The sequence below is a fragment of the Herpailurus yagouaroundi genome, unplaced genomic scaffold (assembly GCF_014898765.1).
Source record: "Herpailurus yagouaroundi ecotype Mexico unplaced genomic scaffold, PumYag 181, whole genome shotgun sequence".
NCBI classification, from domain to species: domain Eukaryota; kingdom Metazoa; phylum Chordata; class Mammalia; order Carnivora; family Felidae; genus Herpailurus; species Herpailurus yagouaroundi.
The window spans coordinates 3079169-3092608 of NW_024412412.1; the positions used below are offsets into that span (position 1 = coordinate 3079169).

Sequence of the window (13440 nt, forward strand, 5' to 3'; positions counted from 1 at the left end):
GTTGACTGCATAAATACATGACCGTTGTTTACTTGCATCGGTATTCATCTTTCATTCCCTCATTAGCTTTCGGAATGCCAGCGCTTTCTGCATTTGCCTGGTTAATCTTCAGTTCCAAATGGATTCCAAACTCTCACTGTCCTTTTTGAACTACGGAACACGTAGCTGGAGATTGTGGAACAGATCCCTTTGACCAGCACTAAGATTAAAAAGAACAACATCTTGGTTTCTGCTAATTAGTTTCAAATTTTGGTGGAAGGATTTTTACGTCATATTCTGATCAGCACCAGGTGGCGGATTCAGGGTCAAATTGTAAAGCAGTGTTCATTTATTCACATAAAACTTAAGTCAAAGTGGGATTTGGGAGGCACGCCTGAAACATTGCAAAATGAGTTAAAAACAAAAAAGTTCATATTATGCATTGGAAAAATTAAAGGAAAGAGAAAATGAGAAAAGATAAGATGGATCCAGGAGAGAGGCTATGCGCTAAAGGGTCCCTCCCACACATTTGGTTCTGGATCTTTCAGCAGACAGAGCAAAAAGGGAAATAGGATTGACTTCAAAGTGCACATCAACTGAAAACCAACCATGTTTGGGAGACAGAAAGAAAAGAAGTGTTAAATTCATGATCATCATGAAAAAGACACTGGTTGAGGTCCTGAATGATATCACCAGTGGGGTCCTAACAAGAAAGACAAGGAAACCTTTTGGAAGAGGTCATCTTAAACTGTTTCCTGATGTAGACCCATGTGCTGATGTCAATGTGTAGTTCAGTACAAGCCATGAGGGGTTGGTGAAGGGACCAACACAACGCCATTGAAATGGGTTCTATTTCTTCAATGATTTACGTAAGCATATGGTTAATTACCCTGTGACCTGGGTTGTGAATTAGTTTTGTCCCCCTACTGAGCTAAAAGTCCACAAAACATCACTGAGCATTCGTGTCGTTGCGTGGTTGGCTGCATTTTGCCCATAGTGGGGTTATTGACAACCTGGGCTCCATCCTTGGACCTCTCTCCTGCTCTACATTCACCCTCTCAGAGAGTTCACCCAGTCTCTTGGCTTCAAATGCCATCTATATGCTGGTGATGCCAGTATGCATCGTCAGCCTGGACCTCTTTGCCAGACCTGCAGCCCATCACCCAGTGTCCTCCGTGTCTGCTCCACATAGTGTCCAGTCGCCATCTCAGAGTGGGCTTATCCACCTGCCTGGTGGGTTTCATCATTGTAAATCTGCCCCTCTCCCCTGCTCCCCTCTTCCTCTCACATGCACTCTATTTATCAGCATATCCAGTGGATCCTGCCTTCAAAAGAGATGCATATCTGACCATTCTCAGCATCTCATGGGTACCCTGTGCTCAGCTGGATGGATCCATGGTGTCCCCCACCATGACGTTTGCAGCCTCCTCACTTCTGTCCTTGCCCCTACATCTCATTCTCAACACAGCATCCAGAGGAATCATTTAAAGCATAAATTAGATCATAACTCATCTTTGAACAAAACTCTCCAATGGTTACCCAGCTCATTTAGAGTAAAGCTAAAATCTAAAAATGTCCTGTGAGGACCTACAACCTTTTATTCTTCTCTAAATGCATCCCTGGCCACTTTTGATCCACACACTTAGTTAGCTCTGGCCGCGCTGGCTTCTTGCTATCCTGTGAATACACCGGGACCTTTGAACCTGCAATGCCTTCTGCCCAGAATTCCAGATATTCTCAAGGTTGGCGTTCTTTCTCCTTTAGGACTATGGTTAATCTCATTAACATTGTATTACTGATGTCCTTCCATGCTCCAAATCATTCTCTTCCTCATTTTCCTCCCAGGAATCCCATTGCTACCTGATTTTAGATAGATGGGTGACAGATGGATAGGTAAAGATAAAGCTATATAGATTAGATTCTGTATCTAGATCTAGATATAGCTACACACATGTATACAAGTGTATATATATACACACACGCACACACACACACACACACACACACACACACATATATACACATAAGTACCCGTGTGTGTATATACTACTTGTTATTTCATTTTTGAAATTCATCTCCCTTTATAGAATACGAGCTCCTTGAAGGCAGGAGTTCAGTTTGTTTGATTTTTGCTTAGGGAATAATAGGTGCTTAGGAAGTATTTGTTGAATGAATGAATAATCTTGCTCATGCAATAATTCAGCCAGTAGTGCCTCTGGGTGGACTGGTGTTACATGCAGGACGCGGTCGAGGCCCCTCTTCCGTAGCTCTCCAAGCCCGGGAGATCTTGCCAATCCCTACCCGGTCTTTAAGCAAGGGGAGCCTTCCTTCTGGTGTCTTGCTGTTCTCAGTGAAGATGGACTGGAGATGCTCTGAGAGCCAAAAGATCGTCTGTGCAGGAAGGCTTTGTCTCCTGTGCTCGCTGCAGTCAACGGGGGAGAATCGTCTTGAGGACTTGTTCTCAGATTGATATTCCTCGCCACCTGCACCCCAACCAGCAACATCAATTTCACCTGGGCACTTCTTTAAAATGCGAATTCCCCGGCCCCACCCTAGACCTGTGGCATCAGAACTCTGGCCATGTGATGGATGTGGCCTCCAGCTGACTCCAGGGGAAACCAAAGGGGAACCACTGACCTAATTAATACACTAGCTTGGGAAGGACTCTGAGACTCTGTCTGGGACCGGTAAGAAATGACACCAGGAGCAGTTAGAAATAGGGGCAGAAGGCGCGGGAAGGGGGAGGTGGCCATCTGCTCTGTAGAAGTTGATGAATCTTACTCTATTGCTTCTGCTGACATTTGCTATCGTGTCCTATTTTGACTTTCAGGCCAAAATACATTTGAAAGGGTGTCTTTCTCCTATTACCTCTTCTCTAATTAGGGTAGCATATGCAAACGCCAGCTGCCTGAAGTCACTTTGTAATAAGGTAGGGACGGACGCAAATAAATGAACGCAACCCAGAATGGTATCTTCCCATGCCGGCTCCGTTACAGGTCCCTCACCTTGCCTGCACCCCGTCTTCCACACCTTCTGGTCCCCCCATTACTACATTCCTTGCGATGAAAGCCAGGTACGCAGGCTCCTGGAGTTCAACCCTTGAGGCTACAGATGGAGGAGAAAAGGCACGGCTACACTGTCCAGCCCCCATCCCGCGTCTCATCTTTCCACCTCCCTCTGTCTCTGGGTTACATCCAGGTTGTTGCTTCCCGTAGCTCCAGACCTATTCGTGCCTTGGCTCCCCAGCTGTCCCCTCCTCATCTCAGGGTCTTTGAAAATTGGGTTGAATATAATGGTTTGGGACTAGGCCCCGTGGAGTCTTGTGTCGTGCTCAAAACACATTTCTCCTGACTGCTGCACATGTTTATGGTTTCTCATTGAATGCATGGTTGAGAAAAAGTATTGCTTGTAGGCATTTGTAAGCAAAGTAGGGCAGGAGTTCCTTGATCAGGAGGATTTTCTTTGAAAATGCTGATTCTGGGAGGACAATTAGGCCTGACTTGTATCCTTTTGATTCCCAGCACTTTTTTCCCTGGGCTCCTATAAGCGTAGAGACACCAGAATGTTTGCATGATCAACATTTTTATGACAAATTACCATTTCTATTCTCCTCCAAATGTAATACATGGTAGATGACTTTCTAAATCTAGCTTTCAGAGAAATATTTTCATCATTTGTGTGTGTGTGTGTGTGTGTGTGTGTGTGTGTGTGTGTGTGAAATATTTGAGGGAACATGAAACAGAACCAATGATATCCTTCCTAACCTATAACAAAAAGCAAGAGCGATATCTATCTGCTTGAGCCTTTAAGGAACTAGGCTTCAGATTTTCTATTGATTTTTACGTGCGTTCTTTATTTAAAAATAGCACTGGAGCTATAAATTGCAATGATCCACGATAGAGAAGGGGCTTCAGAAAACCTGTAATGGATGAGTGCCAATTAGGAGCATAGGGAGAGATTGTTTAAATTGTCATTTTTAAAAGGATTTTATATGTGTTAAAATAATCTTTTTATAGCATTCACTGATTTCATCCATGCTTGATGTAAAATTACCCTAGTAAATGATCCATGCAAATTAGCCATGAATTATGCTCCAATATCCAAAAGCAATTATGTTGGTGTGTAAGTTGGTATTTTAATAAAATGTAGATGATGACAGGGTTAATATTTTAGTCGCACATATGTCATGACAATGACTCGAAATATGGAAAAACAGGCATAATAAGATTATCTAATACATATATATATGCAGAACACAGAAATATACTGAAGTTATTTGAAATATATCCTGAGCTAAGTCTTCATGCTCATTCCAGAAAAAAGATTAATGTTCAGAAATGTTTAATAGTCGTATGTCAAGATATATTTAACAGAGAACAAGAAAAATAGTTGCTTAAGATAGTCTTGGATATTTTAAGTTTGTCTTTTCCAGTTCTTTAAATACTTGCAAATTAAAATGTTTTAATTTATTGGGTACCGAAACAATGTGAACTTCCAAACTTTTTTTTCCCCCAAATAAGCATGCCCCTGACATTCACACCCTCCCTTTACTTTTGCGACAAATCTTCTTTGTATCATTTTAAATCCTCTTGCCTTACCACTCAGTATTAAATAATTAGGGTTGCTCTGATATAAAACTGTGCTATCTGGATACAAAAATTACAGGCACAAAGCGAACATCAAAAGTTCAAAGTGAATGGCATCTTTTATCTCCCTACGTAAGTATACCAGGACTAATCAAATCAGTATTGTCTAGTCCTTTCTTGCTCAGAAACAGCACAGATGATGCTAAGCGACCCGTTGGTGTTCCACAAATGAGTTGTTCGTCAGAATCAGATTTTGGAAGCACTGCAAACAGTCAAGAGGCTGCCTGGTCCTTAATTATCCCCTTTTAATCCACGTTATACACACTGCTGACTCACTCGTAACAGTGGCTTTCACAACTTTAATGTTTCAAAATTACCTAATGTTTCAAAATTACCTCCTGACGCCAATATTAGAAACCATTCCATTACAAACCAGTTTTTGTGGCAATACTGAATTGTATCGGTAATAACCCACAAATAGCAAAGTCATCTAATAATTCGCTAAAACCGACCCCAAACTGGACCTTTCCCCAGCCACGGAGGCTGGAATGTGGCCCTAACCATGTCAGTTGACCATGGAAAGAATGCGAGCCCATGTGCACATGAAGCCGATTTAATCTCTTTGGCGACATTCTTATAGATCAATCAAAAAGAAAGTCAGTCAGTTGGCCCTCGTGCTTTTCCTCAGAACAATTTCCTCAATAATTTTCTCTATGTATTGGATATTTTGAGATTCGCAGAGAGTGGAAGGGGGTTAGGCATTGCCAGAGAATTTAGATAACATCATAGGTTTCTAAATGTAAGAAGGAAGCTTAAAATGGGGCACCTGGGTGGCTCGGTCGGTTAAGCCTCCGACTTCGGCTCAGGTCATGATCTCACGGTCCGTGAGTTCGAGCCCCGCGTCAGGCTCTGTGCTGACCGCTCAGAGCCTGGAGCCTGTTTTGGATTCTGTGTCTCCCTCTCTCTCTGCCCCTCCCCTGTTCATGCTCTGTCTCTCTCTGTCTCAAAACTAAATAAACGTTAAAAAAATTTTTTTTAAAAAGGAAGCTTAAAAGATATTTGTCTACTTGTCCCTAAAATATCCATGATGTTTGTTTGACTCCGTGGAATGAAGTATTTCTTAAGGGACATTTAAACCAAACCAAATCAAATCAAATCAATTCAAATCAAATCAAAAGGAAAGAGGCAGATAGTTAGGAGCCTATTAAATGCGTGGGGGTGTGGGATTCCCTGAGAAGCAAAAGACACAGCTTCAGCTCTCCAGGAGCTCACGACCCAAGTTGTTGAAACAAGACAAAGGCCCTTATTATTTAACCAGAAGTACTAGGTTGGTAACTAGAGCAAAGTTTAAAAAAAAAAAATTGCAACTGCTAATTTTCATTGATTAGAACGTGTAACACCAATAACATGTTCACGCATGTAATTTATTTTTTCATTCCTCTCTCATTGAATGTGGTTAGGATTAAGTTTGCACGATTTTCCTGTCTCTCTCTGTGTTTTATTCAGTGAGGCACATTACATAGAATTAAGGCAATCTTCCACTGTGGCCAAGCAGACTGTGAGCTGCACAACCCAGGGGTTACCCTCACATAGACTATGGAGTGAATGGAGCCCCATGGAGCCATATTGTGGCCCTTGAATGGACTGTGGACTGACTGAACTGACTGTGGACACAGTGAGATGGTTTATCTGCCTGCGTACCCCCCACTTCCAAAGAGAACTCCCCAAGTGTCCATCATCTTTCTCCCACATCCTCATAGACAGGGAAGTCAGTACATAAATGGCTGTCTATGTGGTGGGAATTGCGGGTGCTTGGGAAGAAGCGTGCGTCTAACTGCCGTCTGTCTCTGAAATTCGATCACGGACTCCACCCTATGGAGGTCATAGCAGAGACCTGCTTTGATGGTGGTGGTATCGGGGCACTATGTGATGGAGACATATTAATAAATGTCCCCCGTCAAACACCTCATTTCTCGATCATTTTTCTCTCTGTACTTCTTAGAGCCATTGCTCAACAGCGTTTCCCGTTACATTTTCTCCTCTAAGTTCATTCTCTAATTTTAATAGACTCATTTATAAGAACGATAATCTCAAATACCAATTCCATTAAAGAACAGGTAAGTGGTTATAGAAGGAGGTGATAAGATAAAGAGACATTTGATATTTTAATGTACAACTTAAGAGTATCTGTCCATTAATCTATATTTCCGTCCACTTACTACATGTTTGGTAAGAGATCTGGATAACTTGATAACTTGAACAATCAAATTAGAGAGCCATAAAGAATTTAGGGGTCATATCCTCTCATTTTCCTCATTAATACAGGAAGAATCTGACACTAACAAGGTTTGTATCACATGAAAAGCAAATTTACAACACAGTATAAGACAGAGTATAAGTCATCTGAATCCTAATGTAGTGCTTGTTCTTAAGTTACAGATAATTATTTACTAGCCTATATATGGTAATACTAATTCTGCTTTTATTAAACTGCTGGCCTATAGGAAGGAAATGCCCCAAAAGGAAACATTAGTAAGTAACTTTTTTTATATAAATGATCATTGTAAACTACAAGATAGTCCACAAATGTGGTGTCTTCTTATCTAAGAACCTCATTTCAGGATGGCAGTAATGACATATTAACACCATAGGAAACCTAATGAGAGCAGGTGATTAGTTTTTTCATCATGGTAAAACACACACACACACACACACACACACACACACACACACACACACACCGTGAGATCCATGCTCTTAACAAATGGTTAGGTGCCCCAGAAAGTGGTGTTATCTATAGAATGTGGTACAGCAAAGTCTCTGGAACCTTTCCTCTAAAACTCTGTACCCTCTTGAACAGCAGTATCCTCTTGCCTCCGTCTCCAGTTCCTGGCAACCATCATTTTGCTTTCAGGGTATTTGCCCAAATTTTGCCAAAAGCTTCAACATGTTTCTACTTGCTCTCTTTGTATACCCATCATTCCATCTTGTGTGGGGTTTCAGGGGGATGGGGTCCATAGTCAGATACCCTGATGTCTTCTGTCAGGTGAAGCAGGGCCACAGAAGTAGTGGAGCCCCTGTTCCTGAAAATCCTAGTGCTCCACTCAGTCATACGTTAAAAATAACTGGGCCGACGGGGTCAGCAGAGCTAGTGGCAGATTATTTAAATCCAGTACCTCCTGGGGTGGTATCGTGGCCAACACAGGCAGGTGTGAGTGGCCATGGGCAGACACTGCAGGTAACACACATGTGCAAGAGTGACAGGGTGGCTGTGCCAGCCGCACGTTGGCACAGGGCTGACAGTGCTGAGAGTGACCAGGACCCAGATCTCTAGCCAGTGGGGTTGCCTTTAAGGTGAGCACAGCAGGCACTGTGGTACGGCAGAGAGGCAGGACCGGGGCACTGGGTACCGAGAGGTGAAACGAGTGGATGTCTTACAAATTTGGAAAAGTAGGCGGGGGTGGGGGGGATCAGACTGTGGGATGCCTCATAGACTATGCCAAGGATTATTATTGTTGTTTTTTAATTTTCTTGTTCCTAAATGCTTTGGACAACATTGAAGGCATAGAGGAGGGATATGTCATGATCACACTGAAATTTCAAAAAGATTGCTCTGTGAAGCATTGCCAAGCAGTGGGCTACAGAAGCAGAAGGTGAGGGATAGAAGCTTTCATGACCCTTCCCTGGGACATAACAGATCTCACACTGAGGTGGTGGCAGTAGGGGGGTGGGGGAGAGCAGGGGAGTGGGAGTAGGTTCAGGAGGCAGAAGGTCAGCAGGGTCCAGTGCCAGGTTGCATATGAGGAGGGAGAGAGGGAATAGGCAAGGTGATGCCAGGGCCTTGGTTTGCATAAGGAGACATGAAGAGTTGTTTGCTGAGACTGGACACTGAAAGAGAGCCAGGGCTTGAGAGAGGGTTGGAATGACAGATCGCAAATAGTATCTTGGGCATGCTGAGATGGAGGTATCTCTGAGACTTTTGATGAACTATGCCCAGTCAAGAGTAGGTTCACACTCATGGTGATCAGAAGAGATTGAACAACCGGCACAAAGGCTTTGGATTCACTTGGACACAGGGCAGCTGAAGCCACGGCTTTCGTGACCTCCCAGGGAGGCCAAAGAGGACTGAGGGTTTGCCCTTATAAAGAGATGGAGAGAGAGAGAAGTTGGATGGGAGCAGGTTTGTGATGGAAGCCAAAATGCAGGAGATAATCAAAGTATCAAAGTCCTGAAGCAGCCATGTTGTTGACCCAGGACTTAAATGGTGTCGTGTGGAGTTGAGGTGGATTGCTGTCGGGCTCTTGGCTTAGTGATGGGCTGAGGCTGGATAAGAGGGAATCCACAATGGGGAGTGAGGATGAGAATCAGAAGCCTGGCTTCATTCCACAAACACTTATTAAGGCCCTTGTGTGTGTTAAATGCCGCATTCATTTTGTGTTCAGAGTTTGCACAACATTAAGCATATCTAATTATAACTCAACTTAATTATCGCTCAACAGGAGAGGTAGGCAGATAAAAAATATATTGGGTTTGTAATGGTGTGGCTACCAACCCCTAGAAAAAGAAGAATGTCCAGAATTTGACATTCCTTTGTTGAAAATTGAAAAAAAGCATTTGATGAAAAGGCCATGGGTTACAAGAAGAACTATACACAATTTTGCAAGAAAAGTAAAATTTTATAGGTATTTGAAAGCTGTAGATGAAATAGCCCCATGTTGATGCTATGTTACATTCAAAATCAATTAAATAAGCAGAAAACCAATATTCTCACATGTTGCGGCCAATTCAAGAATTTCAATGATTTCCCTACACGATTTACAAGTTTTCATGTGAAAAACAAAATCGTGATTAATCAAGTAGAATGGCAGCTTCTCAGAAGAGGTTAATACCAACTAAGATGATATTGATATCCATGAAATATATGGGGAAATACTGATTTTCTAGGTACTTTAATTAAAGATATAAGTGTTACAACAAGTAAAGCTGTGTAATTATGTTTATTCCAAGGAGAAATACACCATTTGGTAATGCCAATTTAATACTACTTACAAATTATTATAAGCTTTCAGACAACTCGAAACCTATACTGCATTTGTCAGGAAAATGGGGGCCTTGTATGGGAGAATTGGAAACTTATAGTACAAGCATAGAACTCAAACTTTTTGGTACTTTGAATGTTTTAGAATGTTACTGTCCTATTTTACACAAAGCAGCACTATAATATGGTAGTATCATTCTATCTTACATGAATCAAAGCACTGTAGTGTAAAAGGAAGGGGGTAAAAAGAAGTGCTTGCATAGAATTATAATGTCTTTGCACTATGAGCTAAAAACTATGATCATTAGCCCAAGAAAAAAGAGTGAGTCTTTGGCTAAACTCTTGACTTTACACACTGAGCCAAATAGCCTGGCCATCAAGTGGGAGTATCCCTTGGATGAATTCTCACTCCCCTTCTAGCAGTCAGCTCTAAAATGTTCTTTAAAATATTCCTGGGGTGCCTGGGTAGATCAGTTGGTTAAGTGTCCAACTCTTGGTTTCGACTCAGGTCATGAACTCACAGTTCACGGTTCAGGCCCTGAGTTGGGCTCTGTGTTGACAGCATGGAGCCTGCTTGGAATTCACTCTGTCCCACTCTCTCTGCCCTTCCCTCCTTCTCTCTCTCTCTCTCTCTCTCTCTCTCTCTCTCTCTCTCTCTCCTTCTAAATAAAGAAACCTTACAATATAATTGAGCTCTAGACATGGAATCATAAATAAGAAAAGCTCATGTGGTGGTGTTTAATTAAGAATTACAGAGTGTTAGATCAATTGCTTTAAGACATACTAGTCATTTAAACTAGACATTTAAACATGATGGGCTTGGGGCGCCTGGGTGGCTCAGTTGGTTGAGCATTTAACTTCGGCTCAGGTCATGATCTCATGGTTCCTGATTTCGAGGCCGGCGTTGGGCTCTGAGCTGATGGCACAGACCCTATTTGGGCTTCTCTCTCTCCCTCATCTTCTGCCCCTCCCCTGCTTGTGCTCTCTCTGTGTCTCTCAAAATAAATCTAAAAAATTTAAAAACAAATACATGATGGACTTAGCAGTTTTCCTTTCTGACAAATTTTAGACTAGCAATTTGCTAAAAATCCTGAAGATTTCATGAGTGGTGCATGTCACTGGGGCTTTGACACCCAAGCAAGGACTCCTGCTCTCAGGGAACTTAACACAGGAAGTGGTTAAAGCTGGAAGCAGAAGCCGAAAGAAAGCTTGGGAATCATTTCCTTCCCAGCAAAGAGCAATGAGATCAACCATTTATTTGCTTCATCTCACTCCTGATATTTAGTTGTTCATCCATTAATTGATTCGCTGCATTCTACCAAAGGACCTGGGTGCATGACTTAAATCCCACCCTAGCCCTCTGAAGTTATAGATGCAGCCACATTTACAGATATAGACAGAGCTCTACATCTAGATGGCAATTTAGGGTTCATAAAGCACTTTCACATCCATGGTTGGATCTTCTAAATATTTGTGTAAAGGGACACATGATAAATACATACAACAAACACACTTACAATTTTATTCCCTATAACATTTACAATAACATACTGAGGTATGTTATTTTCACACACATTTTGCACATGAGCAAACAGGCTCAAAGGAGTAAGTGGCTGGACATGGGACGCATAGTTCATGGATGTCATCTGAGTGTCTCATAGCCAGGCCATCTGATTCCAAATCTAATCTATTTTCACTATATATTATACTATTCCTGAAGTTAGGGAATAACGTGACATGTGTGTGTGTGTCAGTGTTTGCTGTTTTGTTTTGTTTTGTTTTGTTTTGTTTTGTTTTGTTTTGTTTTAAAGTAATGTATACAATTTTAGGAGCATCTGGGGGCTCACTGCTTAAGCATTCAACTTCAGCTCAGGTCATGATCTTGCAGTTTATGGGTTTGAGCCCCGCATCGGGCTCTGTGCCAACAGCCCAGAGCCTGGAGCCTACTTTCGATTCTGTGTCTCTGTCTCTCTGTCTCAAAAATAAGTAAATATTGTAAAAAATTTAAAGTAATATATACAAATTTAATAAGCAATGGGATACAGATTATGAAATAACACCATTCAAATTTTATGTATGTACATTAATACTCTATAGATAATATGTTTAGTCACTTACTAAATAAAGCACATTTAACTAGAGATGCTGAATAATTCTGTTAGTCTTTGACTAAGTCCTCTAAGAGTCCTCTAAAATGGTGAAAACTCTAAAGACCCTAGTAAGGCATTTACCAGGCTGCCTGCTTAGTATTTATTGCAAATGTTAAAATGGTCATGGTTAATAACAATGTGAAAATTTACAGAATTTCACTGAAGACCCGTTATTAGTATATTAAATGAAAGTATCAGAGAAATCCTACAGTCATTTTTAAGACATAAAAATTAAATTTCCGTGCCTTGTTCCAAATCCCTATCTATGATCAGAACTCTAATATGCCTTGTGGCGCACCTGGGTGGCTCAGTCAGTTAAGCATCCAACTTCGGCCCAGTTTCATGGGTTCAAGTCCCATAACTCAATGTCTCCGCATAGATTAGCATGGATACTTCATAGATCAACGTGCTCAAACCCCAAATCATCACACACATAATAAAGCTGTCCCTTTTGTAGGGCTACGTGTCTTCAAAGGTGCCGTTTCTAGTGACGTAGTTGCCCCAGTCATGATGCTTCCTTCTCATTAGTCCATATCGGACTCTGTGCTGACAGCTCGGAGCCTGGAGCCTGCTTCAGATTCTGTGTCTCCCTCTCTCTCTGCCCCTCCCCCACTTGCACTCTGTCTCTCTCTCTCTCTCAAAAATAAATAAACATAAAAAAAAATTCAGAACTCTGATATGCCTTATGAATCAGTGCTGCCCACAGGAAACCCTTTTAGGGAGAAAATGCACATGCCCCTCCCCCACTTGCACTCTGTCTCTCTCTCTCTCTCAAAAATAAATAAACATAAAAAAAATTCAGAACTCTGATATGCCTTGTGAATCAGTGCTGCCCACAGGAAACCCTTTTAGGGAGAAAATGCACATCTGTGTCACTAGGAGTCCACAACTGGAAACAGGAAGAGTCATGATCACTTGCTGTCTTTAGTTTCAAATATGTGGTGATGATGATGGTGGTGGTAGTGATGATGATTAGCACAACTGGGGCCAAGCACAAATTATGTGTTTTCTTTTTTTTTTTTTTTTGGCTTACAATATAATAACACATCATAATACCAACCTGTCAATAATAATATCCATAAACTATCAAAGGATTCTGTAAGCCCATAAAATAGAGAGGTAATAGTTGTGATTTTTTTCAATGGAGTGTGTTTTCATCTTCTGATATCTAGATTTAAAGCAATTTTTAGTATAGTTGACACATAATGTCACATTAATTTCAGGTGTCCAATAGAGTGATCCAACTCCTTGATAGATTATGCTGTACTTTGATAGAAAACACCTGCATTTATTCATTTTAGGAATTGTGGCCATTAGAGATGAGTACTGAGAAAAGTGAGTTTGGGTTTTAGAAACAAGGAGGTCATGAATGGACCCAGAAGTGCCAGCACCCTGAATAATACATATCACTAAATGAAAGAAGCCAATCTGAAAAGGCTACCTACTGGATGATTCTAACTATATGACATCCTGGAAAAGGTAAAACTATGGAGGCAGTAAAAAGATCAGTGGTTTCCAGGGGTGGTGGGGGGCAGGGATGAATAGTTGCAGCACAGAGGGTTTTCAGGAACCTTGGGTGATAAAGACTAGTTCGCATAGGTTCATCGCTTGTAACACGTGTACCACTTGGTGGGGATGTTGATAAGGAGGGAAGGCTCCACATGTAGGGGGGCAGGGGGTATACAGG

The 13440-nt window shown here is 41.6% G+C and overlaps 1 protein-coding gene across 1 annotated transcript in view; it reads right to left on the bottom strand.

The window, feature by feature from the left end:
- The window catches only part of CSMD1 (CUB and Sushi multiple domains 1), a 1645367-nt gene that overhangs the window by 755784 nt on the left and 876143 nt on the right, over nucleotides 1-13440 (bottom strand). The gene's annotated exons all lie outside the window — the stretch shown is intronic.